Source organism: Bos indicus, chromosome 8 (assembly GCF_029378745.1).
Source record: "Bos indicus isolate NIAB-ARS_2022 breed Sahiwal x Tharparkar chromosome 8, NIAB-ARS_B.indTharparkar_mat_pri_1.0, whole genome shotgun sequence".
Lineage (NCBI taxonomy): Eukaryota > Metazoa > Chordata > Mammalia > Artiodactyla > Bovidae > Bos > Bos indicus.
Genome location: NC_091767.1, coordinates 82,385,772 through 82,411,927, shown reverse-complemented (window position 1 = coordinate 82,411,927; position 26,156 = coordinate 82,385,772). Strand labels below are relative to the sequence as shown.

General features: G+C 44.3%; 2 long non-coding RNA genes across 2 annotated transcripts; both read left to right on the top strand.

Moving 5' to 3' along the window:
• Positions 1 to 630: 630 nt before the first annotated feature.
• Positions 631 to 2,010, top strand: LOC139184461 (uncharacterized). The gene is made up of 3 exons (XR_011567958.1): positions 631 to 699; positions 1,112 to 1,224; positions 1,837 to 2,010. It is a non-coding gene; the product is annotated as an uncharacterized lncRNA (long non-coding RNA).
• A 2,301-nt stretch (positions 2,011 to 4,311) lies between these two features.
• On the top strand, positions 4,312 to 5,718 carry LOC139184460 (uncharacterized). The gene is made up of 3 exons (XR_011567957.1): positions 4,312 to 4,378; positions 4,721 to 4,807; positions 5,574 to 5,718. It is a non-coding gene; the product is annotated as an uncharacterized lncRNA (long non-coding RNA).
• The last annotated feature ends 20,438 nt before the right edge of the window (positions 5,719 to 26,156 follow it).

Here is a 26,156-nt window from a genome sequence, read left to right as displayed (position 1 = left end):
ATGCTCATGATTTTTGTTGTTACTTATATCAAGGTAAGCGTAGATGTGCCAGCTAAATGTCCCATAGTGTATTAACATATTCCCTTTTCTCATTGTAATAGAAATTTAAAATATGTATATGAAAATTTAACACAAAGATTATGTTTCCTAATTTCCTTTGCAGCTAGGAGCAACTATGTGGCTAAGTTCTGATCAATAAAATATAAAACAAACTGTCATGTGACAGTTTCCAGGACCTCTAAGAGGTAGTCTCTGCACCCATTGTGCCCTCTCTTTCGTCGTTACTTACATTTCACTGCCTGGACCATGAGTCTAAGGACTACATCTGGGGATGGCATTATGGAGCCATGAGCTGGATGAAGTCTATGGTCCTGAAGACTCCATGGAGCAGAACCACATTAGCATAAACCTTGTTGTCATTTACACTCTGTCACTTGAAAGTAAACCTAATTCTAATAAACATGACAAAACTTAAAAATCAAACAAGACAGAAAGGCTTATAATGAAAAGCAAGTGATACATCCTAACGCTTCCTCAGCCCCAGCTGAGCTCCCCAGAAGTACACTTTTAAGTGGTAACTTCTAGAATTATGAATAATCTTTCTATTTTTCTTTCTCTATTTATCCATTTAGACTCCGTCTATTGACTTCAGCTCACTTGAGGCCCTCTTCCACTTCTTCCTTCTTCCAGTCAACAAAGGTACATTGTTATTTCGGGTTTTTTTATTATTTGTATTTTTAAATACAATTATTTCTTTTTTCCGTCAATTAAAGATGAAATCTCTTGTCTCCCTGCTTTGTAAGATGAAGTCATCAGCCCACCTACCTCCAAGTCTTTCCACTTCTTTCTTGTCCCTCTATCATCTCAATCTCTATTATTTGTTATGTTTCCATTGTCAACATCAATTTCAAGTGCCATGTACATGCTTTGATAGACAGGTTCACTTTTGAGTGAGAGGAGCCTGCCTTTTTTCTTTTGTATCCTGAAATGTCAGAATGTAGACAGCTTTGCTCTTGGGCACCAAATCCTACCTTTGGTGCCCTAATTTGATTAGAGCCCTATAGACTTCAATCTACAATTCACACAGCATATCGTACTTATGTGTTTACAGGTCTATCATATCCAGCCCTTTATCCTCACCAACAGACAAGGTCTGGCAAGGGTCTGGCACTTGGAGCTACAGTAAACTACCAGAGTTTTCAGAGTGACAAGACCAGAATCCAGGTGATTTCACATCCATTGCTCCTGGCGATTTTTTGAAAAGTCAGTGCCTGTGGATCAATATGACAGGCCCACATTCTCCTAGAATACCAGAAGCTATACTGCTTCTTGGCAGATACAAGTGAAGTTTGCAGAGACGCATTTAGCATGTTTCTCTTTCTCCAAGTCTCAGAGGCTCTAGCAACCCTCTGGGTACCCTGGGCACACCATCCATGTCTGAGTTGAGGGACCACGTTTCTAAGCTGAGAGCACAGAATACCCACCACGGATGCCTGTTTGGTGGCTTGTAGACAGAAGCTTTTAAAGTCATGCGATGATGCTCTGAATGTGCTATTTGGTTCAGTACATGACTTCTCCACAGAGAAACAGATGAAAATGTAAGAACATGTGTTCACATGCATTTAGCTTGAAAGAATGGCAGCACTGTCATAGGTTATCTTTGGCACAAAAATCCAAGCCACAAGAAGTATATGTTTATAAGGATCACTTTTAGCTTGGTGCTATTGTGCTGTGAAAAATGAGGATGGAGACAAGGACTTTAAAATTAAAATCATATACACTGATATGCCTTTCCTACATTGTTCAATACAAGTTCAAATCTGTCTGACTTCTTAGACTGAGTTTTCAGCAGCTCAATTGAACCTCTCAGGATCATAAATTTGGAGAAGATCATGAAAGGGATCACATCCATCCTTCTCATCCCAGGTAAGAGAGCATCTGAACCACTTCAAAAAGTCCTTAGTCTAATCCTACCTCTTTCCTTGTTGATGCCATTATATGCAACCACTACCATAGGCAGCAGTGATTAGTGGATAGAGCTCATATAAGAAAGTAGAAACTTGAGTGAAAAGTCTTGAAGTGACTCCATAATGAACAAGCAAATAACTCAAGTAGCAGAGAAAAATCCCAAACAGAATCAGGCTGTCCCAGAAAAGCCATTTAAGTGATGATGGGCAAGTCTCAAATCATCCTTTCTTCTGGAATTCCACGTGGTCAGTGTGCCCATCATATGGCAGCTGCCTGCACTAAAGCTCCACCTTCTCCCACGCTGCCTTCTTTACAACCACACAGTCCACAGGGTCCTCAGTGGTCAGTGGTTCAGTTGCCCACCGCCCCCACCCTCCCTGCCAGCAGCCACTGCTTCTGCCTTCTTATGACCTACTCTCCCTTATTTGGCAAAAATATTCATCTGCTTTGTGGTTTACTATATTGTTATCCTCTCCTTCTTGTAGTAATAGAACCCTCACATATTAGCTGGTCACATGGCGACCTAGCATTAGGACTACATTTTCCAGTCTCCCTTGCTATTTGTGATCACATGACTAAGTTACGCTAGGGATATGTGTAATTTCCAGGTCATATTCTTAAAGGCAGTGGCTTTGCCTTCCCTTTTCTTTCTCCTGCTAGCTGGAATGCAAAGCCATCATCATGTCAGGGAGCCAAATGGACCAGATTAACACCCTAGGCGAAGGCAGAGTAACAAGAGGGAGGGAGCCTGGCTCCCTGAAGCCATCAGGTCACCCCTGCAGTTCTGGATTGCCTACCCAGTCCTTGAGTAAGAGAGAAATAAGCTTCTGTCTTGGTTTAGGCTCTATATTTGCATCTATTTGCTATTGCTATCTATCCTTATCCGAATGCAGCACTGTTCCCGGTCATTTGTACCATGTTTGCAACCTACCCCAAATGCCAAAACTCTGCTCCCAAGAGGCCCTCCTCCAGGACCCTCCACCAAATCTTAGCGTCCCCTTTTGCGCACTGTATTTGAAGTTCTCAGTGCTAGAGTACTGGTAGTGTTTGGTCAGGCTGGTAGCTCTTCATTAAACTGAACCAAAAGTTATGCTTGGTCTCATAGAAAGTTTTCAGCAAATGTTTGTCGAATGAGTGCATGACCAATAGAAAGTTCTACCACTCAAAGCAAAAGAACCAGTTAATGGAAGCTTTCTCCTTCAGATTCTTTAAAATAATCACCATCATCATCACACATTCATTTAATCAATGTGCTATATAATGTACTAGTTGGCAATTTGATGCACTTTTAATCTCACAAGAACTCTGTAAGCCATGTATTATAATAATAATAGCATTATTATTGTTGTTATTGTTATTCCCATTTTACATGAGGAAACTGGGCTCAGAGAAGCTAAATAACTTGCTTTAGACAAGTTAAGTGGCAGAGCCAAACTCAAAGAAGCTACCTCAGTCCTGCCCAAATGCCACAGGCATCCTTAACCATTGAGCTAAAGATGATGGTTTAAGACAAAGAAACATGTAAGTGTAGAAGGAGTTCCTGGAGCTTTTATTGTTCATATCTGCAGCAAGCAGAAGTCCCCCCAAAACCTGAGCCCTTGAGAAAGCTACAGGGGCACGTGGCACAGATCATGGAGCAGACCACCATTTGCCATCAGAGAATGACCCATGATTCTGGATATCTTGGCTTCCAGAAACTCTTAATACTTCTTTCAAGTTATTTATTTTTTAAAAAATACTTATTATTTATTTGGTTGTGTCAGGTCTTAGTGTGGCAGGCAGGATCTTCATTGTGTCATGTGGGATCTTTCGTTGCAGCAGATGGACTCTCTAGCTGTGCATGTGGTCTCCAGAGTGTGCGGGCTTCAGTAGTTGTAGTAATGGGGTTAGCTGCTCTATGGCATGTGGGATCTAAGTTCCCTGACCAGGGATCAAACCTGCGACCCTTGCATTGTAAGGAGAATTCTTAACCACTGGACCACCAGGGGAGTCCCTTTCAAGTTATTTTTTCAAGCACAATAGCTCACATTTGTGTAGCACTTTATGGTGAATAAATGCTTTTATAAGCATTAGCTCAGATGATTCATAAAATCATTTTGTAAGTTGAAAAAGTGAAAATGTTAGTTGCTTGGTCATATCTGACTCTTTGTGACCCATGGTTTGGAACCCACCAGGCTCCTCTGTCCATGGAATTCTCCAGGCAAGAATACTAGAGTAAGTAGCCATTCCATTCTCCAGGGGATCTTCCTGACCCAGGGATTGAAGCCGGGTCTCCTGAACTGCAGGCAGGTTCTTTATCATCTGGGCCATCATATCATTCATCAAATCATTTTTTAAGGTAACTGAAACTATTCTTCTTCCTATTCTCCAGAAGAGGAAACTGAGACCCAGAAAGATTGTGACTGTGCTGGTAAGTGGCTGAATACATCTGAACACAGGATTTTTGCTTCCTTCATGTCTCATGCTCTTCCTAATTGCCATGTCACATCCCTTCCATTCATCGGCCACCCCTCTCCTGAAGCACACCACGCAGAAATGACGATAGACTAGCCTTTACAGAGGGAAAAACAAATAATGCTCGGTTTTAAAATATTATTTTGAAATGTTATTTTTTCAGAGGCATCCATCCAGTCCTGTTAAACTAGGAAAGGTTGTAGAAAACACAAGCGTTTAGTGGTTTGAATTCACTGAGGTTGGGGTAAATGCCATCAATGGCTTTTCCTTAGGTGGCCCACCTGTGTACACTTTTTAGGTAGTTTCAGGAGTTGGCCCAAGTCATCTGAAAAACCATCTTGAGCTCTGAGCAATCTACAGCTCGCCCTTCTCCTCAGACAACAAGGTAGGTGACTGAGATCAAGGTAAGGAAAACCAGCGGAGTAGGCGGGCTGCGTGTGGTGACGCCAGTGGGGGCATGAGCTGGGCGCCACAGGGTGCTGCCTTCCGCGAGTGCCAAACGCACATAAAACACCCTCTTTTATTTCTCAGTATTTGGAAGGTCGGATCCAGAACCCATTCACCTGGGTGCTGAACTTTTTAGTGGAAAATTTACCAGATGCAAACAGGGTGTTTTTGTACTGGGTGTTTTCCCTGGACCACGGGCTGGTGGGAATGTGGGGAGGATGACAAATCTGTAAACAAAAGGCTTTGTGGCCTGGGCCTGCTGGAGAAGTCAAGCGGGGCCAATGCTCAGGATGACTGAGATGCTTGTGGTGACAAGCAAGTCTGCTGGGAACAGAGAGAGCCCAGCAGCTCACAGGGACCTGGGGGAAGGGGAGTGAGCGGAGGCTTAGCCCCATGGGGAGACAGCGGTGGTGAGAGGTGTGGGGCTGTTCTCAGAGCAGCGGCTCAGCATGGCTGACCTGCTGTCTGCACCCACTGGGAAACATGGAAACGTGACAGCCTAAGCCTGCCAAACAGCCCTCGTAAAATCAGAGTCCTGTTACAGAGAAAGGAAAGGGGCAAGACAGAACAGGAAGACCAGGGTGGACAGTGCTTCGCTTCTCCCCTCGCCTTCCTTGTGACTGAGGGGGTCTGTCGCCGCCTTTCGGCCATTGCAAAGCACCACCCCCACCCGGCTCCCCTCTCAACCCCCCACTGCCTTCCAGGCCGCAGATGCCCCAGGATTGCTCAGCCCGTCGACCCTCCATGCAAGCAGCAGCAGCCACCTCTTCTGTTCGCCTAGGGCTGTTGGAGAAGCAGAGGATGCGGCAGACACCTTCCAAAACTATGTTTCCGAAAGGAAACAGGTTTAAAAGAGGCCTTTAAGAAGGGGTGGGGGGGGGGGGGTCCCTCACCTGCCTTCCTTGAGCAGGAACAGACTGAGAAATCCAGGCTGCTCACTGCTCTTTCTCTCTTCAGAGGTGTTTTCCCCTGGCTGTCTGCACAGAGGGAGGTTTGGAAAGCCTTCAGGATAAGCAACAGTGGGAACACTGCGCTTTCACCCAGAGGAGGCCACACACGGAGACTGCACAGAGAAACACACATACACACGCACCACACACACACACAAATGGGCGCAGACAAAAAGAAATCTCCATTCCGTTCATCTTTCAACATGAAGCAAGCGCATGGCAAACATTGCAAAATCTGGGCTTGGCAGGCGGGGGCCTGGGGTTTTTAGGTGGATATTAGAGCAGTGGGTAGACATTAACCCTTCATGTGCCACTCATTCTATTCTTCACCCTAGAATGAAGAAACTGGGTTTTAAGAAAGCCTCAAAAACAAGTAGAAGTGATGGTGGACAGCGTAGGCAATTAAAGGAGAAAATCAGGACACAAACTGAACCTCTGAATAATATTAAAATAAATTCAAAATAACCTTTTAAAAGCTGGCAATTGCAATACTGGTAATCTAATATTTACCCCAACTTTAATAAATGTTTAGAACTACAAGGAAATACATTCAAATATTGTTCCGGGATTAGCAAGCTCTGGGCTTCTCAAACTTGAATAAGCACAGAACCCACTGGGGGAGGGGAATCTGGTAAGAATGCCGATTCTGACTCAGGAGGTCTGGAGTAGGGCATTGCTGACAAGAACCCAGGTGATGATACAGCGGCTAGCAAGGATATACACGGAGTTTTTTTTTTTTTTTCTTCTTTATACCTGCTGGTGTTTCTTAATCTGTAATAAACATATTACTGACTTAGATAATCATGAAAATATTTTCTTTTTGAAGATAAAGCATTTGTAGATTAAGTTCATTCAGTGCTTAATCTGACGAGATCCTGGGAGATGAGACTTCTTACCAGGAAAGCAATTCAGAGCTTTGATTCTCAGCCTCAAGTGGGGGTGGGGGGTGGTGGGGTCGTAGGGGATTCCCCAGGAAGCTTTACAAAGCATGTGCCCCCTGGGGACTTGTCGGAATGGGAGTGGGGCTGGGTAATTGGAGAGCTTCTGGACCACACACCACGCAGCTCCCCAGGGCAGAGAACCGCCAATGCAGCCTTCTGCGGCGACTTTGCACTTTACTGTCATTCACAGAGGCCTGCATGGGGCTTTGGCTGCCATGGCCTGCTGGGGCAGAGTAGAAAGGTACTGTATTTTATGCTAGCAATGCTTATCGAGAGTAAACAGACTTTTTCACTGCTCATACTTTGTGCTAAAGCAACCACCTCATCCCTCACTTTTATATATCTGACTGAGAAACAAAGAATTGGTGATGACCTTGTCACTATCTTAAAGACACTGGGCAGACTGAGGCAAACAGGACCCTTGGACTTTGGGTTTTAGAGGTTACAAAGTGGTGCAGTTGCAAACACAACTGGCATTTTGGTGAGTCCTCTCAGTGGGATAAAAGGAACATCACTGCCCAAAGTGTACCTCTTCTGTGGAATCACAGAGAATTTATTATTCAAACTCCTGCCGTAGATGCAATATGAATTTCAGTTCAGTCACTCAGTCATGTCCAACTCTTTGCTACTCCATGGACTGCACCATGGCAGGCTTCCCTGTCCATCACCAACTTCTGGAGCTTACTCAAACTCATGTCCATTGAGCCAGTGATGCCATCCAACCATCTCATCCTCTGATCCCCTTCTTCTCCTGCCCTCAATCTTTCCCAGCATCAAGGTCTTTTCCAGTGAGTCAGCTCTTCGCATCAGGTGGCCAAAGTACTGGAGTTTCAGCTTCAGCATCAGTCCTTCCAATGAATATTCAGGACTGATCTCCTTTAGGATCAACTGGTTGGACCTCCTTGCAGTCCAAGGGACTCTCAAGAGTCTTCTCCAACACCACAGTTCAAAAGCATCGATTCTTTGGTGCTCAGCTTTCTTTATAGTCCAACTCTCACATCCATACAAGACTACTGGAAAAACCATAGCTTTGACTAGATGGACCTTTGTTGGCAAAGGAATGTCTCTGCTTTTTAACATGCTGTCTAGGTTGGTCAGAGCTCTTCTTCCAAGGAGCAAACATCTTTTAATTTCATGGCTGCAGTCACAGTCTGTGGTGATTTTGGAGCCCAAGAAAATAAAGTGTGTCAGTGTTTCCATTGTTTCCCCATCTATTTGCCATGAAATGATGGGAGCGGATGCCATGATCTTACTTTTTGAATGTTGAGTTTTAAGCCAGCTTTTTCCCTCTCCTTTTCCACCTTAATCAAGAGGCTCTTTAGTTCCTCTTTGCTTTCAGCCGTAAGGCTGATATCATCTGCATATCTGAGGTTATTAATATTTCTCCTGGCAAACTTGATTCCAGCTTGTGCTTCATCCAGCCTAGCACTTCGCATGATGTACTCTGCATAGAAGTTAAATGAGCAGGGTGACAATATATAGCCTTGACATACTCTTTTTCCGATTTTGAACCAGTCCGTTGTTCCATGTTCTCACTTATTCATCCGTTTTCAACTCCATTTCGAACCTCCTGACCCCAGGCAGACCCAATACCCACCAAACCCACTGAGACTTGGGGAGGGGATGTTTCCACACAGGGGATATGGAATAGGAAGTATATGTCAAACTGAGAAGTAAGGCCCTGGAGTGGGCCAGTGTTTACTGCTCTGGAGCGTTTGCTGAGAGGACAGCTTCTTACAAGCTTTCAGATAAATGGTGATAATGGAGATTCTAAATAAAGAATATTCAAACAGCCCTGCTCCAGCCTTGTCTATGCAAATTAAACTACATTGCAAAGAAGATACAACTGTGTTTTCCTTCTGAGATCCGAATAAGGCAATTCCACAGTTGACAGGTCTGGCGTCCATTCATAATGGGACATACAGAGACAGTGCATGGTGTCATGTCTGTGGTCTACAAACTAACGCGATTCCGAATGCATCCAGGTGAAAAGTAAGATGGGCTAATATACACCTCCTTCGCCCCTCCTCCTTTGTGTATTTGACATATTTTATTATGTATTCTCTTTAAAACTCTCCTTTTCAGTTTTGGCATTCAACCATCCTGGCCATTTTGAAACTCTGTTAAACACTTGCCTCCCTCCCTCCTCCCTGCTTCTCTCCTTCCCTCCCTTTCTCCCTCCCTCCATCCCTCTCTCCCTCCCTCCCTCCTCCCTCTCTCCCTCCTTCCCTCCTCCCTCCCCCCTCCCTCCCTCCTTTCCTTTTTCCTCCCTTCCTCTCTCCTTTACTTCCTTTTTCCACTATGATGCCAGCAATGCTTTTTGCAAAGCAGTGTTACAAAACTCATCAGAGGGAGGCAGGTGGCGGGCATGATGCATTCCCCACAGCCTGTGTGATTCTCACCAAACTGAATCCCTTGAAGGCTGGGTGTCCGAAGACTGTGTGGCCTCCACCACAAGATGAAGGCTTCTGGCCTTTTTGGGCAGAACGCTGCTGACACCTCCTACTTCGATCCTTCTTGAGGTACCCATGTTTCTCTAAAATTATTTCCCCTCTTTTCCTTATAGCTGATTTTTGAAAAAATCTTTTATTTCTACTTGGAATCTCAAACATGTTGATAATGTCTCCTTCAGCTATTCTTTTTAAAGAAACTTTTACTGTTTTTTTCTTTAATTATGTGTTTGTGTACACATTTTTCTCTCTTTGGAGCACAGTCACTGCGTTAATTTACCAGGGCTGCCATAGCAGAGTACCACAGACTGGGTGGCTTAAGCAACAGGAATTTGTTTCGCACGGGTCTGGAGGCTAGAAGTCTGAGATCAAGGTGTCAGCAGGACTGGGTTCTTCTAAGGCCGCCTTCCTTGCCTTGGGGGTGACTGTCTCATCCTGTGTCCTCTCAAGGTCTTCCCTCTACATGAATGTCTGTGTCCAAAATTCCTCTTCTTATAAGGACAGCAGTCATACTGGATTGGGGCCCACCCTATGACCTCATTTTAACTTAATCACCTCTCAAAAGGCCTCATCTCCAAATATAGGCACATTCTGTGGTCCTGGGGTTTGGACGCCAACATGTGAATTTGAGGGGAGGGGACACATGTCAACCCGTAACAGTCTTAAAACACAGATAAGCAAAAAGAAGATTAAAAAGGCTCATGTAATCTCATAATTTTCAGTCTTCCAGTGGCTTCTGGCTGTGTCTAGTGTAAATTCCAACCTCCTTACTTCAGCTGGACTTGCTACCTGCTCTGCCCTCATCTTCTCACCACCTCATTCCCCCCACATTGGCTTTGTTGTACAGCCTGGGCCTGTCCTTCTCAGGGCCTTTACATGTGCCATTCCCAGGGGTGTGCATGGCCAGTGCCTTCTGATCATGGACTTAGCTCAAAGACAGACCACAGAGGCCTTCAGTGATCCCTGCCTGACATCATGCTCTGCTCAGGCCCTCTAGAGCAAAGCTTCTCAGTCTCAGCTCTGTTGACCTCCCCGGGGGTTAATTCTCTGTTGAGTATTAGCTATTATTATTTTCTCTCATCATCCTGATGTTTTCCTATGTATGTGTTTGTTAATTAGTCTGTGAATATCACAAGGCAGGTGCCTAGAAGCCTCAGTAACCGCACGAGATGGTTGGATGGCATCATCGATTCAACGGACAGAAGTTTGAGCAAACTCCAGGAGATGGTGAAGGACAGAGAAGCCTGGCATGATGCACTTTGTGAGGCTGCAAAGAGTAGGACATGACAGTGGCTGAACAACAACAATAACCATATGTTGACTGAAGAGGTGGCCCCACTAGAATAGAAGGCTGCTGCCTCTTGTGTTCAAGGAGGTACACTTCCAGTGCAGGTGGCACACAGCACCTGGCACATAGTAGGTGTTCAGTAAATATGTGTTGACTTGTTGAATGTGTTGAATGAATGAAGAGAATATTTACTGCAAACTGGCCCATGAGGTATGCGTTGCCTCAACCTACTTTTCCTTATTGATTGCCCTTCCTGCCATTCTTTTCTTTTTTTCCCATAAACTTTTGAGGAAATCAGAGAACAGACCTGATCATCTTTCCTTCTCTGATGTGACTTCTGCATCCAGGTGGTCTTTAAGATCTCTGACCCCTCGAGGTCCCAAGTCTGCCCTGACCTCCCCTCTCTCCAGCCCCACCCCTTTTCTCCTCCCATCTCAGTCCACACCCAGAGGCAGTGACCATCTTACCAGCTTCCTGAAATGAGCCATGGCCTTCTGCTTCCATGGCTCATAGGTGAGCGTGTGGTCACACAACCCTACTGACAGTGGACTCGCAACCACCCAGAGAAGTGCAGAGGATATTCCGGCCCCACATGTCATGACTGTTGTTTCATGGAACATACCAAATACCTGTTTTGTGAGCATCTCAGCCAACCACACAGCAAAGGAAGGTTCACAATATCCCTAAGTGATATCCTGGTCTAGATCTGTCATCACACCCCTCTCTGTGCCAGGAGGGGTGAGCAGGCTGTGTTTAGTGGGTAAGAGACCGAACACACTGGTGCTTGCTGGGCACCAGGCTCAGATCCCAATGCTGATTGCCTCCTGGACTCTTCCAACCCCACTCCCCAGGGTAGGCTGCTAGGCTAGCACCCCACTTCTCAGATGAGGAAACTGAAACATAGAGAAGTGAAGTAACTTGCTCCAGGTGTAGGAGGGCTATCTTGTCCCAGTTTGCTTGGGACCTGCCTGGTTTCAGCACCGACTGTGCCATTATCCCAGTGAACCTCTTGGTCGCCGGCAAACCAGCACAGTCGGTTTACCCAATCCAGATCATCCCACTAATAAGCAGCAGAATTGGGATTCGATCCTGGTCAATGGACTCCAAAGTCCACACTCTCAACTGCTATGTAAAGCAATGAACAGAAACCAAGGACAACTCAACTCATCAGTTAATCACATTCTGGGAGATACTCTGAAATGAATCTTCTTTTCATAATGACGAAAACAGAATGGGTTGACACCAAAACCATAGGGATCGTAGGGAAAATAAAGCTATTTCCTCTTTATCTAAAGTTACCCAGTTTATGCCTCAACCCCTTCCCGCTCTTGTCATTGGCCATAGATCTAGTCACTCATTTTATTACCTTGATCCAGAAGATGTCTCCATTTCCAAAAGGATGAATCAACTATCTCACATGTTAATACCAGGTGAACATAAAATGTACTTTACATTCAGTTTCCGCACCACACTGTATACTTGGCAAAGGCTGACGAAAACTGCTTCTTAAGTATTTCCTCCAACCAACAGGATTATTTCCTGTAGCTCATGATATGGCTTAGAATAATAAAATAGGAACTTGGAGGTCAGCTTTTGGGTTGAGCTTCAATGTCTTTAAAGGGAGGGGAAAAAAAGCACTACAGCTTAGCTTGATTATTGTTATTTGCCTTTTGCTCAGCACGTATTAAGCTCTTCACAAATACGCAGCCACATTCCCTGGCTTACTGGCTTTTTCTTTAAGAGTGGCATTCTTGGCCTCTCTCTGACCCCAAAAAAAGTCTTGGCTAAAATCTGCTCAGGGGTCTTCAGCTGCTTGGCATTCTCTCTTTGGCCAACTGGTCTCCATAAATCTGATTCTCAAACAGCCCATGAAAATGGGAGAGGCATGTGTCCCCCTCAGTTTTGAATGTTACAGGGTTTGGTCCTTGCCTTGAACCATCAGGGGACATCGATGATGTTTGACACAATAAGAAACCTAGGCGGTTAACAAAGAACCATCCTCCTTGAGATTTAACCAAGCTGTAGAACAAGTTTTCATAGTTTATAATGCGTAAGCATCATCTGGGGGCTCTATTATGATTTTCCTCTCCCACCTGAAGATTCTGATGCAGGGGAGCCAATATGGACCCAGGCAGCTTCGGTTTTCACAAGCTCCTTGGATGATCCTGACGGGCTTTGCAATCATACTGTGAAAAGCTCTGCTCTGAGATATCAGTTCAGGTTCCTCTCATGTGTGCTTCCATGAAATTTCCCATTCAAGAAAAAATGAAAATCTAAAATGTAAAGTATTTGCCCTGTTTTCTTGTTGTCATATGTTTTGTTTAATCCCCCAGTCCTGGGTGTTTGAGCAGGCATGTCATCACACCACATTCATCTGCTTCTGTGTGGCCCACTCATTTTCATGGCCGTTTAGTATTCCAGAATAGGACCATACTACAGTTATTAATAACATCCAGGTTGGTTCCAGCTTTGGGTGACTATGAACAATGCTGCTATGGACATTGTTATACACATGAGCTTCCTTTGAAAGGTCTAAAAAGCAGAAGCCCATCTTTGCAAAGGCCATCTTGAGTGAAGGCAAGTGTCAAAAATGGACTGGTTAGAGACTCTGCTGGGGCAAAGAGACCAGCAGTACAGAGTAGAGGGCTCTCTACAAGGAGATGAACATGTCTAAGTTATTACTTTTCAAATTTAAATGAATTCAAATAAAATACAAATAATTTACATAAGACTAGATTTAAGATCAAGAAATATCTGAGCTGGAAAATTCTAGGTAATCAATGCTCTAATTTCAGAGATGAGGTCCTTTGAAATGACTTGCCCTTGGGCAAGAAGAACTCTGAAAGAAAAAAAATGGACTAAGTTATTTCATCAGGAAGTATTATTTCTAAGAGGTTGGCAACACTGTGAATAGGCTATGGAGGTCCAAACTGTTGCTAACAGTTGTTATGTGTTTTCCACTTTTGCAATTTAGCATCCCTGGATTTGAAATGAGAAGCAAAAATTGGGGTTTTCGCTTTCCCAAATATTGTGTCTGAGCCCTGATGGCTCAGTCACATCAGCTGTATCAGTGATGGAAAGAGTTGTCAGCTACATAGCCAGACCAGAGGCTGAAGCTGAATCTAAAGTGGGCCCCAAGATGCAGGTGACCACATGCCATGTCCCCACTAATCAGGTGCACTCACTTAAGCTCAGTTCTATGGGCACATGATACATAGAGCCTAAGAACCACACAATCCCCTTATAGGGGGGAGGTGGGGACAATCATTCAGCGACATTCTAGTTTACTGAGGCATCCCTTTCTTCACACATCTGACATGCATCCAACAGGCACTGGGTTCTATTAAGCAGGTGTACAAGATGCAGATGACAGGGTCCTGTCCCCAAGTAGCTATTAGGCCACTGGGGAGGTGAGCAGGAGATGACTGAAAACCCGACGTGTGATAAAGGTGAGGTGCATATAAAAGGATAAAACTATGTGCAATGCTCTCCTTCGAGGCAGTCAAGCCTCAGCTGTCCACAAGGCTCCCAGCTGCCTGACCCCTAGTATCAATGCAAAGATGCCAAGAGGTGGGTTACCACCAGAGGGCAGTGTGGGGATGTTGGCCTGCACATGCTCAGTTTTTTGGTTTTGCTACCATTCCTGGATTGAGGATTGCAAAGCAGATTTCAGCATCAAAATCAATTATTAATTTTTCTTTGTCTAAGGAAAAGTGAATATTGCTTCTGCAATGGGCTCCTGTAGCTTAATATTAATGTATAGGCTGAAAAATAAAATGAAGCCCTGCAACTATCTCCCTGGGTTGCAAAATTTGTATTATCCAAACCAACATTTTTTCTTGTTTTTTTCTTGTCCTTTTTTTCTTCCTGGCCCACAAAGGCATAAAGCCTTGTCTGTAACAATCATATTAAAAGTATAATGATTTTGATTTAAAAATTAAATAAAAAATGAAATAAAAAAGTAATGTCTTTCCGTATCTCTACAGTTTAACTTAATTTGCTTTAGATCTCTGTGGACATACTGATTTTTATGACTGGGTTCATGGAATTATACGATCCTTAATACAGAAACAATGTTTTCACCAAGCCACCCATGGGCCACTTTTCCTAGGGTTTCTCCCTAATGTGCAGAAATCCCTTGGGTAAAATAGCAATGCTACTTGACAGAAAATGGTAATTCTCCAGGAAATTAATGAAGACTATCCATTTCCTGCCTGCCAGTGGGTTATGGAAGAAGTAACTTGTAGTCAGCAGCAAAGATATATTGTAGCATACTCTCATACACTGTTTACTCTGATTTAAATTAAAGAAGGCAGAAAGAGTTGGGGCAAACTGATTGTGCAGTAGAGGATCCCAGCTAAATACTCCAGGTGAAAGTTGAAAAAAAAAAAAAAAAATGCATGGTCTCTGCCAAAACACCCTGGAGAGAAATTCCTTTAAGAACTCAAATTTGGCAAAAACTTCAACGCAGTAAAAATCACCATAGCTAGGTTTCTGATTTCATTTTCCCCTGAAACTATATGGGAGGTAGCCTGACTCTGGCATGACTTTAAGAGTAGAAGTGGTAAATACTAATCTTAAATTTTTACTTCTAATTACTGTGAGACCTTGCACAATCTATGTACTTTCCTTCCCTAAATATAAAATGATATTTTAGCATGGATATGGATGAATTTGGCCTGAGAGCTAGCTACATGGAAGAGATGCATGTAAGTTTTACTTTTAGAAAATTATAAAATTTTGTCAAAGAATTCTATTAACAACATCTTCTAGATAAATGCTCTGTAATAAAGATAAGGAATACACTTATATTGTTTCCTTTGCCTTTCAGAAATTTCCATCACTTTGCCAAAAAGGAAATATAATTTCTAACTCAGCAAATAACTATAATTGATTTGCTGTCTCTAAACTGGATGCTTTTAACAGAAAGAGGACAGGATTATTTGTTCTTGTTTTTGTTTTATTTTTTCAAAATAGCAGACTAATAAAAATTTGATATTTATTTGTAAGGAATGTGGTAACAGAAAGAAGGATAAATATTTAATACATATAAAAAAACTAACCCTTGCGCTCACGGTATTGCATTAGTTGTAGAGAAACAGAAGTTTCACCTGAAAGAATTCCTACATTAAGAAGTCAAGGGAGTCATGAGTGAGAATGGGGGAGAGTGTGGCCATTACCATCAGCCAGACCTGAGTCTGAATCCCAGTCCAGCCACTTGCAAGCTATGTGATCTTGGATAAATATCTTAACTTCTCTGAACTTAGTTTCTGACTATAGCAATAGTTATAATCCCACTTTGGTAGGGCTGTGAGCTGACGAGAGCATGTCTTCAGCTAATAATTTAGTACATAGTTGTTGCACAATATAACGTCTACTGTCCTGGGATGGCACTGCTGACCTTGGAGTGATGAAAAAAATCAAGTTAGGATCTAAAGAAGCCAAGGCACCCTTTCCAACCCCAGTCCTGTATTTCCAACTACCCGTGGGGTGTTTCTGCTTGGATGCTTTGCCTCCAGATTCAAAATGTAGGAAACAAAGCTCTCTTTCAGTCTTCAGGACATGCCAGTTTCTGTGGAAGGTATTTCACCCTCTTCATGACTCAGGCAGGGACTCACCCCCAGCAGGGTCTTGCTGATTCTCCCCTTGAGTCTCGTGGGCTCTTTCCCCGGGCCCTTTCTATTCTGGTGGCCTGATGCTGGGCTGGCGCTCTCTCCCTCTCAGCGTTTCACCTTTTCACCCGACCCACACACCTCATATCGCTGCTTTCCAGCCCTTCCTGTGCCAGTGTTCCCAGGAAAACTCACCTCTGCCTTCACAACGTGGCCCTGACCTGCTTCTCTAATGCCAACCTGCGAGGCTCCTTTCTGTTCCTTTGGGGCCGATTGAAGGATAGTGCAGTGCCTGCCGCTGACCCTGGCATTCCCTCCCTGGGTCCTCGCCCAAACCCAACCGCCATGGAGGCTAGTGGATGGCCAGACCTCCTCCTTAGATTCTCCCTGCTCTCCTTTTCCCTCGGACACTGCTGCCAGTTCTCTACGGTCTCGGACTGTTGACGATCTCATTGGTGAGAGGTCTTCTCTCCAACCCAATTATGGATTCCATGATGATAGAATTATGGATTCCAGATGATAGTTTTGAGTCAGACTTCTGTAGCTTCCAGCAGCACCTTCAGCCATACGCATTCTTTGTGGCAGATTAAGACAGGGATGTGGAGAAGGTGAGGTCCCCAGCCCCCCAAGAGCTGAGGGGTCTGGAACCTAGCTCTTCAGGCACCCACCTGGCACCCTTCATGAAATACGCACAGCATGAGTCATCCACAGGCCCTGCACAAGTGGCTCAGAGCCTCTGGAAGCTGCTCATATGCACACTCTGGTCTGTGCACGACTTTGGCTTCCCTGGGAAGACAAAAGCAGAAACTGGGCTTGGGCAGCAAGCTCTGCCCACTCTCCCATTCCTCGGGTGAAAAAACAGGGTGTCATTTTTTTATTTAAATGTCCAGGGCCCTTCTTCCCTGTTCCTCATGCCATTTTCATATCCAGAACTCCCCCTTCAGTCTTTAATCCGAGAGCCACCAAGGCATCAACCCAAAGCACGGCTCAGCTGTGATTGAATTGCATCAGCGAAACACTTCTTTTGTGCTTAGCCCAACCTACGCAATCCAGGAGCTATAATTGCCTCAGACAGTCAGATGTCCATTTATATGTAGCATTCCCATCCTCAGGTTCTTTTAGTAGAAACAAAATAAAACCTAACCCAAACTAATGAAGCGTATAAAAGCTCAGTTCTTAAACAACTCTGTCCACCCTTTTCAACCCCAAACTGAGATTTGAGATTTCAAAGCACATGAGATACTTTAGGGAGTTCTAGCTTTGGGATTTCCTTTTCACCCCCAAACAGGATTAAGGAAAAAGATCTGGTGCCTAGGAAGGCTGAAAATATCCAGAGCTGTTGTCATTAACTGCAGCCTGGAATGAGACCACAGACACTGCTCGGCAACAGGCACCCTCCGTGCAAACAGCCATTTGGACATCCTGTAACTTGAAACATGTCCTTTCAAGAAGTTGAGAGGGGTGCAAATGACAGTCAGCTATACAAATAATTTGCCCCCCAAATGTTTATCAACTCCCTGCCATGGCCACTTCCATTTATAGCTTATAAAGGGTTATTAGCTGGCTCCTTCACATCTGATAACACAGCCCAGAACAGGTGGCGAGAACGGTGGGTGATTAGAGGGCCTCCCTGGGAGGTGCTGTGTGCTTGCCTGTGGGTGGTCTTCCTGCCGGAGTCCAGTGCCCACACGAGAAGACATTGTAGAAAGCCTCCAATTTAGGAGATAACAGTCTGTGTTGTCTGTTTGTGTAAAGTGCTGTCCAAATACAGCTGGCTTTGCTTTTTGGCCAGCAAACATTGCTAAGGAGGGTTGAAAGTTCAGCATCATCAGCCCCCCAAACACAATCCCTTCCCTCTTTTAGTCTTGGGCAAACAGTCCAGAGTGCTCATGTTCTGTGAATTCCTTAGGAGGTTTGATTTGCTCTGAAAACGTGGCTCAGCTGAGGCGATGCTCACACCGTGCCCAGGGCATAGAAACCAAGAGGGACACCCAGCCAGCAGGAGGACATGCTCTTAGTGCCTTGCTTAAAAAAAAAAAAAAAAAAAAAAAGCTTTGCAAGTCCACACAATTTTTCTCAAAGACAGTGCCTCGTGCAATGGACTACGGAGTCCTGTGCCCCTGGTTCTCTTGGTATTTCTCAAGCACAGAAGGCAGGAAAGATAGATGTCACACCTGGTTTCTCAGCCTCAGCACAATTGACATCTGCAGCTGGATATTTCTGTTGTGGGGGGCTATCCTGTGTCTTTTAGGATATTTAACAGCATCCCTGACCTCTACCCATGAGATGCCAGTAACAATTTCAACTTCAGTGGTAACAAACAGAACTGCCACCTGATGTGGCTTGGGAGCAAAACCATTCCCAGTGAAGACCCACCGTGTTCAAGTTCATAATAAATGTAAAAAGACTGAAGAGCCAAGCATGAACTACCATAATAGCACAGGAGAGCTTTAGCAATACTAATGCAGTGTCAAATAGACCCTCAGAAATATTTATTAATAAAGCTACCAAGTTTTGATTAGATTTTCTCATCAAGAAAAATGGTAATCAGTGAGTAAGCCAGAAACCAGGCAATTCTTGATAATACATTTGAAAAACAAAACAAAACTAACTTCACACTCCAAAATTCAAAAAGGAGCTATGATAATGATGTGATTAGTTAAAATAGTGAAGATAATCACTAACATTTTTGAGGATTTTTCTTTGGGACAGAAAAACTGTGTTAAAATATTTTATCATGCCAGTTTTCACAAATGGAGGATCTCAGCCTGAACAAGAAAGACTGTTTCCCAAAGAACTTTCCAGAATGTTCTCCGACTACAAATCCTTTCTCATTCCCTGATTCCAAAAATGAGTTGAAGAGTTGGAAAGTATTTGGATAATGGGATTTTTAGAATAGGCTTTTGGAAGTCCTAAACTCAAAACAGCAATAATGAAAATAGTAACAGCTACCATTTAGTGATCCCACTCCAGTGTTCTTGCCTGGAGAATCCCAGGGACCGGGGAGCCTGGTAGGCTGCCATCTACAGGGTCACACAGAGTCGGACACGACTGAAGCGACTCAGCAGTAGGAGGCAGGTGCTGTGTTAAGCATGTTGCACGCATTCCCTCTTGATTGTCCTGAAGGAGGCAGAACACTTTCCATGCACAAGGAAACTGAGAGGTTAAAGGACTTGCTGGGGGTTCCACAGTAGAGCCAGTTTTCAACCCAGCCTTTTTGATGTGGCTGCTTCTGCTCCTATTGCCAAGTGCCAAAATGCTGCTGCAGCCTTCTGCAGCTGACAGGCTGGTGAGGCTGTGATCATCTCAGCCCAAGGCGACCTGTGGTCTCTCTGACTCCACACCCCTCCCCCCACAGTTCCCATGGCTGTCTCCTGCCTTGTCCTCATTGTCCAACATTCCCCGCCTCGTTTTTCTTTTTCATGACTTGCGTCACCAGGTAGGCCAATAAGGAGTCCCCCACCTTGTCATCCATGTCATTGGCCTGATATTCATTGGGCCCCCATACTGTTTGCCTGGAATTCTCCTTAGGGACAGCTGACTTAGCCCACGTGTGAGCAGCACGTGGCTTGTGGCCCGACCTTGGTAGTGGCCTGGCCCATCTCTGTGTAAGGTCTGGGCTGTCCATCCCAAGGCAGGCTGACAGATTCTCTGCATACCCTCTTTGGGGAGATCCTGACCAAGCCGGATTCCGGGCCTCTGCTTGGAACCTCCCACTCAGGATCTTGCAACCATCCTTGGCCACCCAGGTCACTCGTGGGCAGCTCTGCTTGTCAGGACATTCTTTCCTTAGGTTTGTCTGTAGATCTGCTTCCCTGAAGCTCCACCCTGGTTCAAGTTTTGCCATTCAGAATGCTCCCACTTTCTTCTTCCCAAGACGGCCTTTCCCACAGGTGTGAGGGAGCAGGCAAGGAGGGAAGCACAGGGGTTTTGCAAACTTACCTAAACTGAATACAGTTCTCACCCACCCACATCGTGAACTGGGGTGAGCTCTTAAACCCCATGAGAGTTCTTATCTGTAGAATCATTGTCAGAGTTACAAATTGTGTGTGTGAAATACCCAGCATGATCATTCTCAACCTGTCTTTATTTGCAGCACATCTGGGAAGACCGTAATATTTTTGGCACATCCAAAAGGAGTAACAGGTTGGCAGCATTTTTAAAAAGGACATAATTTGGAAAGCTGGAAAAATAACTTTTCATAATTAATATATTCTTCCCTTGACCACCCACCCTATCGTGTTGGCATCTGAGTAGAGCTGCTCACTAGCCTGATAGCATTGTCTTATACACTCATCCTCTCAATGGGTGTCAGTAAACACGGTGCTTTCCTTGGCACAGCTTCACCCTGCACCTCATCCTGTAACGCACATGGTCAGTGTCCCCCATGCTCCCCTTAACTGACCAACCCTTTTAGCTTAGCATCCTGACCTCTGGACATTATGATAGCTGTACACACAAAATCTCAGTTGTAGATAGAACACGTTTGTACACGTTGATCAGAATTTGGCAAGGTTTTCCACAGTGTGGTAAGAGAAACTGCCTGTCTGTGGGAGGTACTCAAAAATGGCAATTATTACTATTATGGTTATCTTTAGAGGCTATTTTCAGGTTTTTCTTCTTTAAAAGGTCTTTAAACTTCTTTTTGTTGACATGATCTTGGAGTCATTCCATCACGATCACCAACCCCACTAGGGTTCAGTGTGGACTGGTTAGCACTGGATATTGAGGTTTTCCTAACATTTCATTCCTCCGTGAAACAAACACGTACCCAGTGCCCCAGAAAGACAAAGATGAATCAAACCTAGCTGCTCACTGCAAAAATCTGCAATTTCCTCAGATGCACTGTAGATTTTGCAACTGTAGCTCTGAGTTCCTTAAAAGTAATATTTTTAATCCTCATTGCGTAAATAAGTGGCCTTGAATTCAACATAATTATGATAAGCAAATATAGGCCTTACAAGCCCTTGAGGGTTTAAGACCAAGCTTTGTGATTTACTAGATTGTGTAACCTTGGGCTTGTCATTTAACTTCTGGGGTCCCAAATGTCCCTCTTCCAAGTAGGCAATAATGCTTATGCTGCCCACTTGAAAGGTTTCATTGAGAAACAAAATAGCTGATTACCTAAATACATTTCTTTTATTATAAAATGAGAGGTTTTAAGTAGACTCTCGCAGTCCTTTTCAGTTCTAACTTACTAAATGAATCGGTTCTGCAGTTTGAAGCTGAGGCATGAAGGAACAAGCTGTGTGCATTTGGCAGCTGTTTGTGACTACCAAGGATTAGAGATTTTTTTTCCAAATGGGGAGAAATGATAAGTGGTAGCATATCACGGGTGGGATGGTGGGAGTGGTCCAGTCCAGCACACAATGGGATAGATTGTTTGAGAGAAGTTAAAAACAACCAGGAAACCCACCACAGATCTGGTCCGCTTTTTATTTTCACCATGTGCTAGCATTCCAAACATCACCAGTGATAAAATACTCCTCCTGGGATAGTGGGGAGAGGGAGGAACTTGAAGGTCTTTCTAAGCAATTGCTGTGAATTCCATTGAACTTTAATAATATAGATGAAAGCTTCAAATCAGCACATTTTTAGCACTTATCCTTTGATAACATTATATTGTACATGAGGTCGCTTTGGAGCACTCCCAGTTACACAGCAGACCTCCAACACATGTGGGCTCAGCCTTCAGCTTTCCTTCATGTTCCTTTGGGCAGGATCCTGTCCAGAGGACCCCACGTTTGTGGCCCCCACATTATTCCATATTCCTGCATATAAGCAGCAGATCTGGAGCAAACAGTGGTAGCCCCGTGATTATAAAGATGAAGAGCCAGACTTGTACTTTAACTACATTACTCCAGGGGATCCCTTGGAGTTTTTGTGTTTCAAAGTTAAAATTCCTTGTGCAAACTGTGAGGAGTAATGTCTTCATTAACTGTAGATTTTACTTCATACAGGAAATAGTTTACTGAATATGAATCGTACCTTGAAACTGAAATCGATTTTTTAAAAAATAATTGTTTTAGAACAAAAGGATAAATTAAGAAAACCTGGATTATGAATGATTATGACTGTAGAAAATGATATTAGTGTGCAGAGGAGATTATTCAATAACTGGGCCTGCTCCTAGAGTCAAAGACACCACTGATGGTGAGACGATGTTTATTTCTCTTGATTGCCATGACTAAGTTCACACCTGGAAGAACAGATCACGGGAAATGGCCAGTGTGCTCCTTCAGGTCTCGGATGATTCTGAACCCCAGTGGAGTTAACTGGCCGAATTGAACATTTCCATGCTGTTCCTACTGAGACATTCAACAGTGCATGTACTCATTTCCAATCAAAGGATAACAGAAGATGGGGATCAGTTCATTCATTCATTCACTTGTTCACTCATTCATTCACTTGTTCACTCATTTAACATATGAAGTGTCTCCATATCAGATACTTTTCTGAAGTTGGGGGGGGCATAAAATCTCTAGCCTCATAGAACTTCCATTCTAGTTTTGGGGGGAGTGGTGCAGGAAATCAGACAATTAAGAAACAGGAAAAATACCCAGTAGGTCAAGAGGTGACAAGTGCCATGGGGACAAGCATAACAAGAAAGGGGACAAGGATGCCACCTGGAATAGGAGTTGGTGTGCTTGTTTAATGGGCTTTCCTGATGGCTCAGTGGGTAAAGAATCTTCTTGCAAAGCAGGAGACACCAGAAACACAGGTTTGATCCCTAGGTCGGGAAGATCCTCTGGAGGAAGGCATGGCAACCCACTCTGGTATTCTTACCTGGAGAGTCCCGTGGACAGAGGAGCCTTGTGCGTTACAGTCCATGGGGTTGCAAAGAGTTGGTCACGACTGAAGCGAGTTAGCATGCATGTGCTTGTTTAAATACAGTGGCTGGGACAGGGGCAGGGGTGACACCTGGGCAGAGGCTCAAGGGAGTGGAGGTGGGGATGCATGAGATCTTTGGGAAAGGGAATTCAGAGGCCAACCTGAAAGTGCTCAACTCTGAGGTCGGAGCATTCTCAGGGTGCCTGAGAAATGAGAGGGTGTCCGCATGGGTGGAGAGAAGTGACAGGTGGGGAAGAGGCAAGGAAGGGTGCTGGGGAAGGAGTAGGGTCTGATGGCCTTGTGCCAGTGACAGGCTTCTCTTTTTGAGCTTAGGGAGGTGAGAAGGACAAAGAAGGCTGGTTACTGAGGAAGGACGTAGTTACATGATTAGATTATAGCAGGTCAACCAACCTGTGGGCCAAATCTGGTCCTGTAATTGTGATTGGAACTGTATGACTGGTAAATCCTAAAATATCTGTTATCTGGCTTTTTACGGAATAAAGTTTGCCAATGCCTGGCTTAGACCACAGAGGGCTGAGGGGGCAAGTAGGGAGGCCAGCAGGAGGCTCTTGCAATGATCCAGGTAGAGATGATGGTGACTTCAACCAGAGTTCAGCAGAGACAGTGATGAGAAGTGGTTGGACTGCTGATGTATTTTGATGGTGGAGGCTGCAGGACTCATTGATAAATCCCACAGAGTGTGTGAAGGAAAGAAAGAGTCTTGGGAGATGACTAAGCTTGTGCTATGAGCATTGAATAAATTGCTCTTTACTGAGATGGGGAAGCTCGGGGAGGGGAGGTAGGGAGCAGAGATTTTTGTAGGGGAAGAGGCAAGAGTTCAGGAGGTCATGTCAGAGTCCTGCCTTGGTGGTGACAATGGGTGTTTCCTTCATGTTTACCTAATTCAGCTCTGTTAGTTGCAAGGATCTAAAACTAGCTATAATTATGAAATCTTCCTGCACACTCACATGGAACTGAAAGTCACCTGTATGTTTGATAGACCAAGAAATTTAGGTTAACCTAAGAGACATCACTGGAGAAGGCAATGGCACCCCACTCCAGTACTCTTGCCTGGAAAATCCCATGGACGGAGGAGCCTGGTAGGCTGCAGTCCATGGGGTCGCTTAGAGTCGGACACGACTGAGTGACTTCACTTTCTCTTTTCACTTTCATGCATCGGAGAAGGAACTGGCAACCCACTCCAGTGTTCTTGCCTGGAGAATCCCAGGGACAGCGGAGTCTGATGGGCTGCCGTCTATGGGGTCGCACAGAGTCGGACACGACTGAAGCGACTTAGCAGCAGCAGCTAAGAGACATCACATGGGTTGCAGTACACAAAGAGCACTTTCTTGCAGCTGAGAAAGCTCACAGGCAGAGCCACAGGTGCCCTGGGTGCAGTGGAGAAACAGTGTGAAGGGAATGTGAGTTACCAGTGAGACACCAAGAGCATCAGGTCACCTAAAAGCCTGAAATGAGCACCTCTTGGGGTACCTCTAGCCTTTGGGAAGGTTTGGTTCATCCAAGGGCCAGTTCCAACCTACAGCCAAGGAGATTTTTGAGAAAAACCAGAAGGAATTTTCAAAGAAAAAAACCCAAAGGAATTGTTGCCATATTTGGCCTTTATAGACTCAATTCAAGATCATTTTGTAACTAGAGCTAAAACGGTTTTATCCTAAATTGCTACAAGCATTTTCAATTTATATAGCTTCAACATCTGTTTCATTAGAAACAACATGTATTTTATTTTCATGGCTAATGAAAGGGGACGCATCACTTCTTTTGCTGTGGACAATGGCAAAAACCTTCTAGGATATGGACCCAAAGGTAGAATGACTACTATTTGTGCTAATAGCAATATAAGGATTAAAAGGCAGCCTAGTGGATAGAGCTGAATGACTATAAGAGGATTTAGCTGGCAAAAAATACCTGTTGATGTAAAAGCAACTTTCATGGGTAGCAAGTCTGACATTTGACTTTAATTTGTAGATGTCTGAAACACTGAACAAATTCCATGAATTCACACTTCCTTATCATTCTAGATACTGCTCAAATTCATCTATAGTTAGCTATAAGGGAAAAAAACAGTCTACATAGAAGGTTTGAACAAATAAATGTGAACTTCAGCATCATATTAGTTGTTAGGAAACACACACACACAAACTCGCGCACACACACACACAGAAGTTCATTCACAGAACTGTGATACTGTGATTTATACTAAGAAATATATATTTGATCTTTGTCCCATTCCTGGCTCACAGTTCCTAAAACTCTTAGAATTTCCTAAGAGATCGAGCAGTTGGAGCATCTTTTGCTTCAATATTTGAACTTCTGTCCTCAGTTCCTGAAGTTGCTTCAAACTAGTAATGGTGAAAGGGGTGTCCAGTTACTCATAGACACCTCTCAACCACATCCAAGTTTGTTGATGAGGTGACTTCTGCAAAGGGCCTGGGTAACCTAAGGATGGGGTCTGGCTGCCAGGGGAGGCAACAATCATTAGAGGATTTCTACCTCCAGGGTGGTGAGAGGGGCTAGAGGTTAAATTCAGCCACCAGTAACCAATGCTTTAATCAATCATACCTCCATTAAAAAAAAACCCAAATTCAAAGAACTTCTGGGTTGGTGAACACATAGAAATTCTGGAGAGTGGTACCCGAGAGAGGGCAAGGAAGTTTTGTATCCTTTCCCACATCTTTATGCACCTCTTGCATCTGACTGTTCCTGAGTTATAGCTGCCTATCAGATCAGATCAGATCAGATCAGTCACTCAGTCGTGTCTGATTCTTTGCGACCCCATGAATCGCAGCACGCCAGGCCTCCCTGTCCATCACCATCTCCCGGAGTTCACTCAGACTCATGTCCATCGAGTCAGTGATGCCATCTAGCCATCTCATCCTCTGCCGTCCCCTTCTCCTCCTGCCCCCAATCCCTCCCAGCATCAGAGTCTTTTCCAATGAGTCAACTCTTTGCATGAGGTGGCCAAAGTACTGGAGTTTCAGCTTTAGCATCATTCCTTCCAAAGAAATCCCAGGGCTGATCTCCTTCAGAGTAGACTGGTTGGATCTCCTTGCAGTCCAAGGGACTCTCAAGAGTCTTCTCCAATACCACAGTTCAAAAGCATCAATTCTTCAGTGCTCAGCCTTCTTCACAGTCCAACTCTCACATCCATACATGACCACAGGAAAAACTGTAGCCTTGACTAGACGAACCTTTGT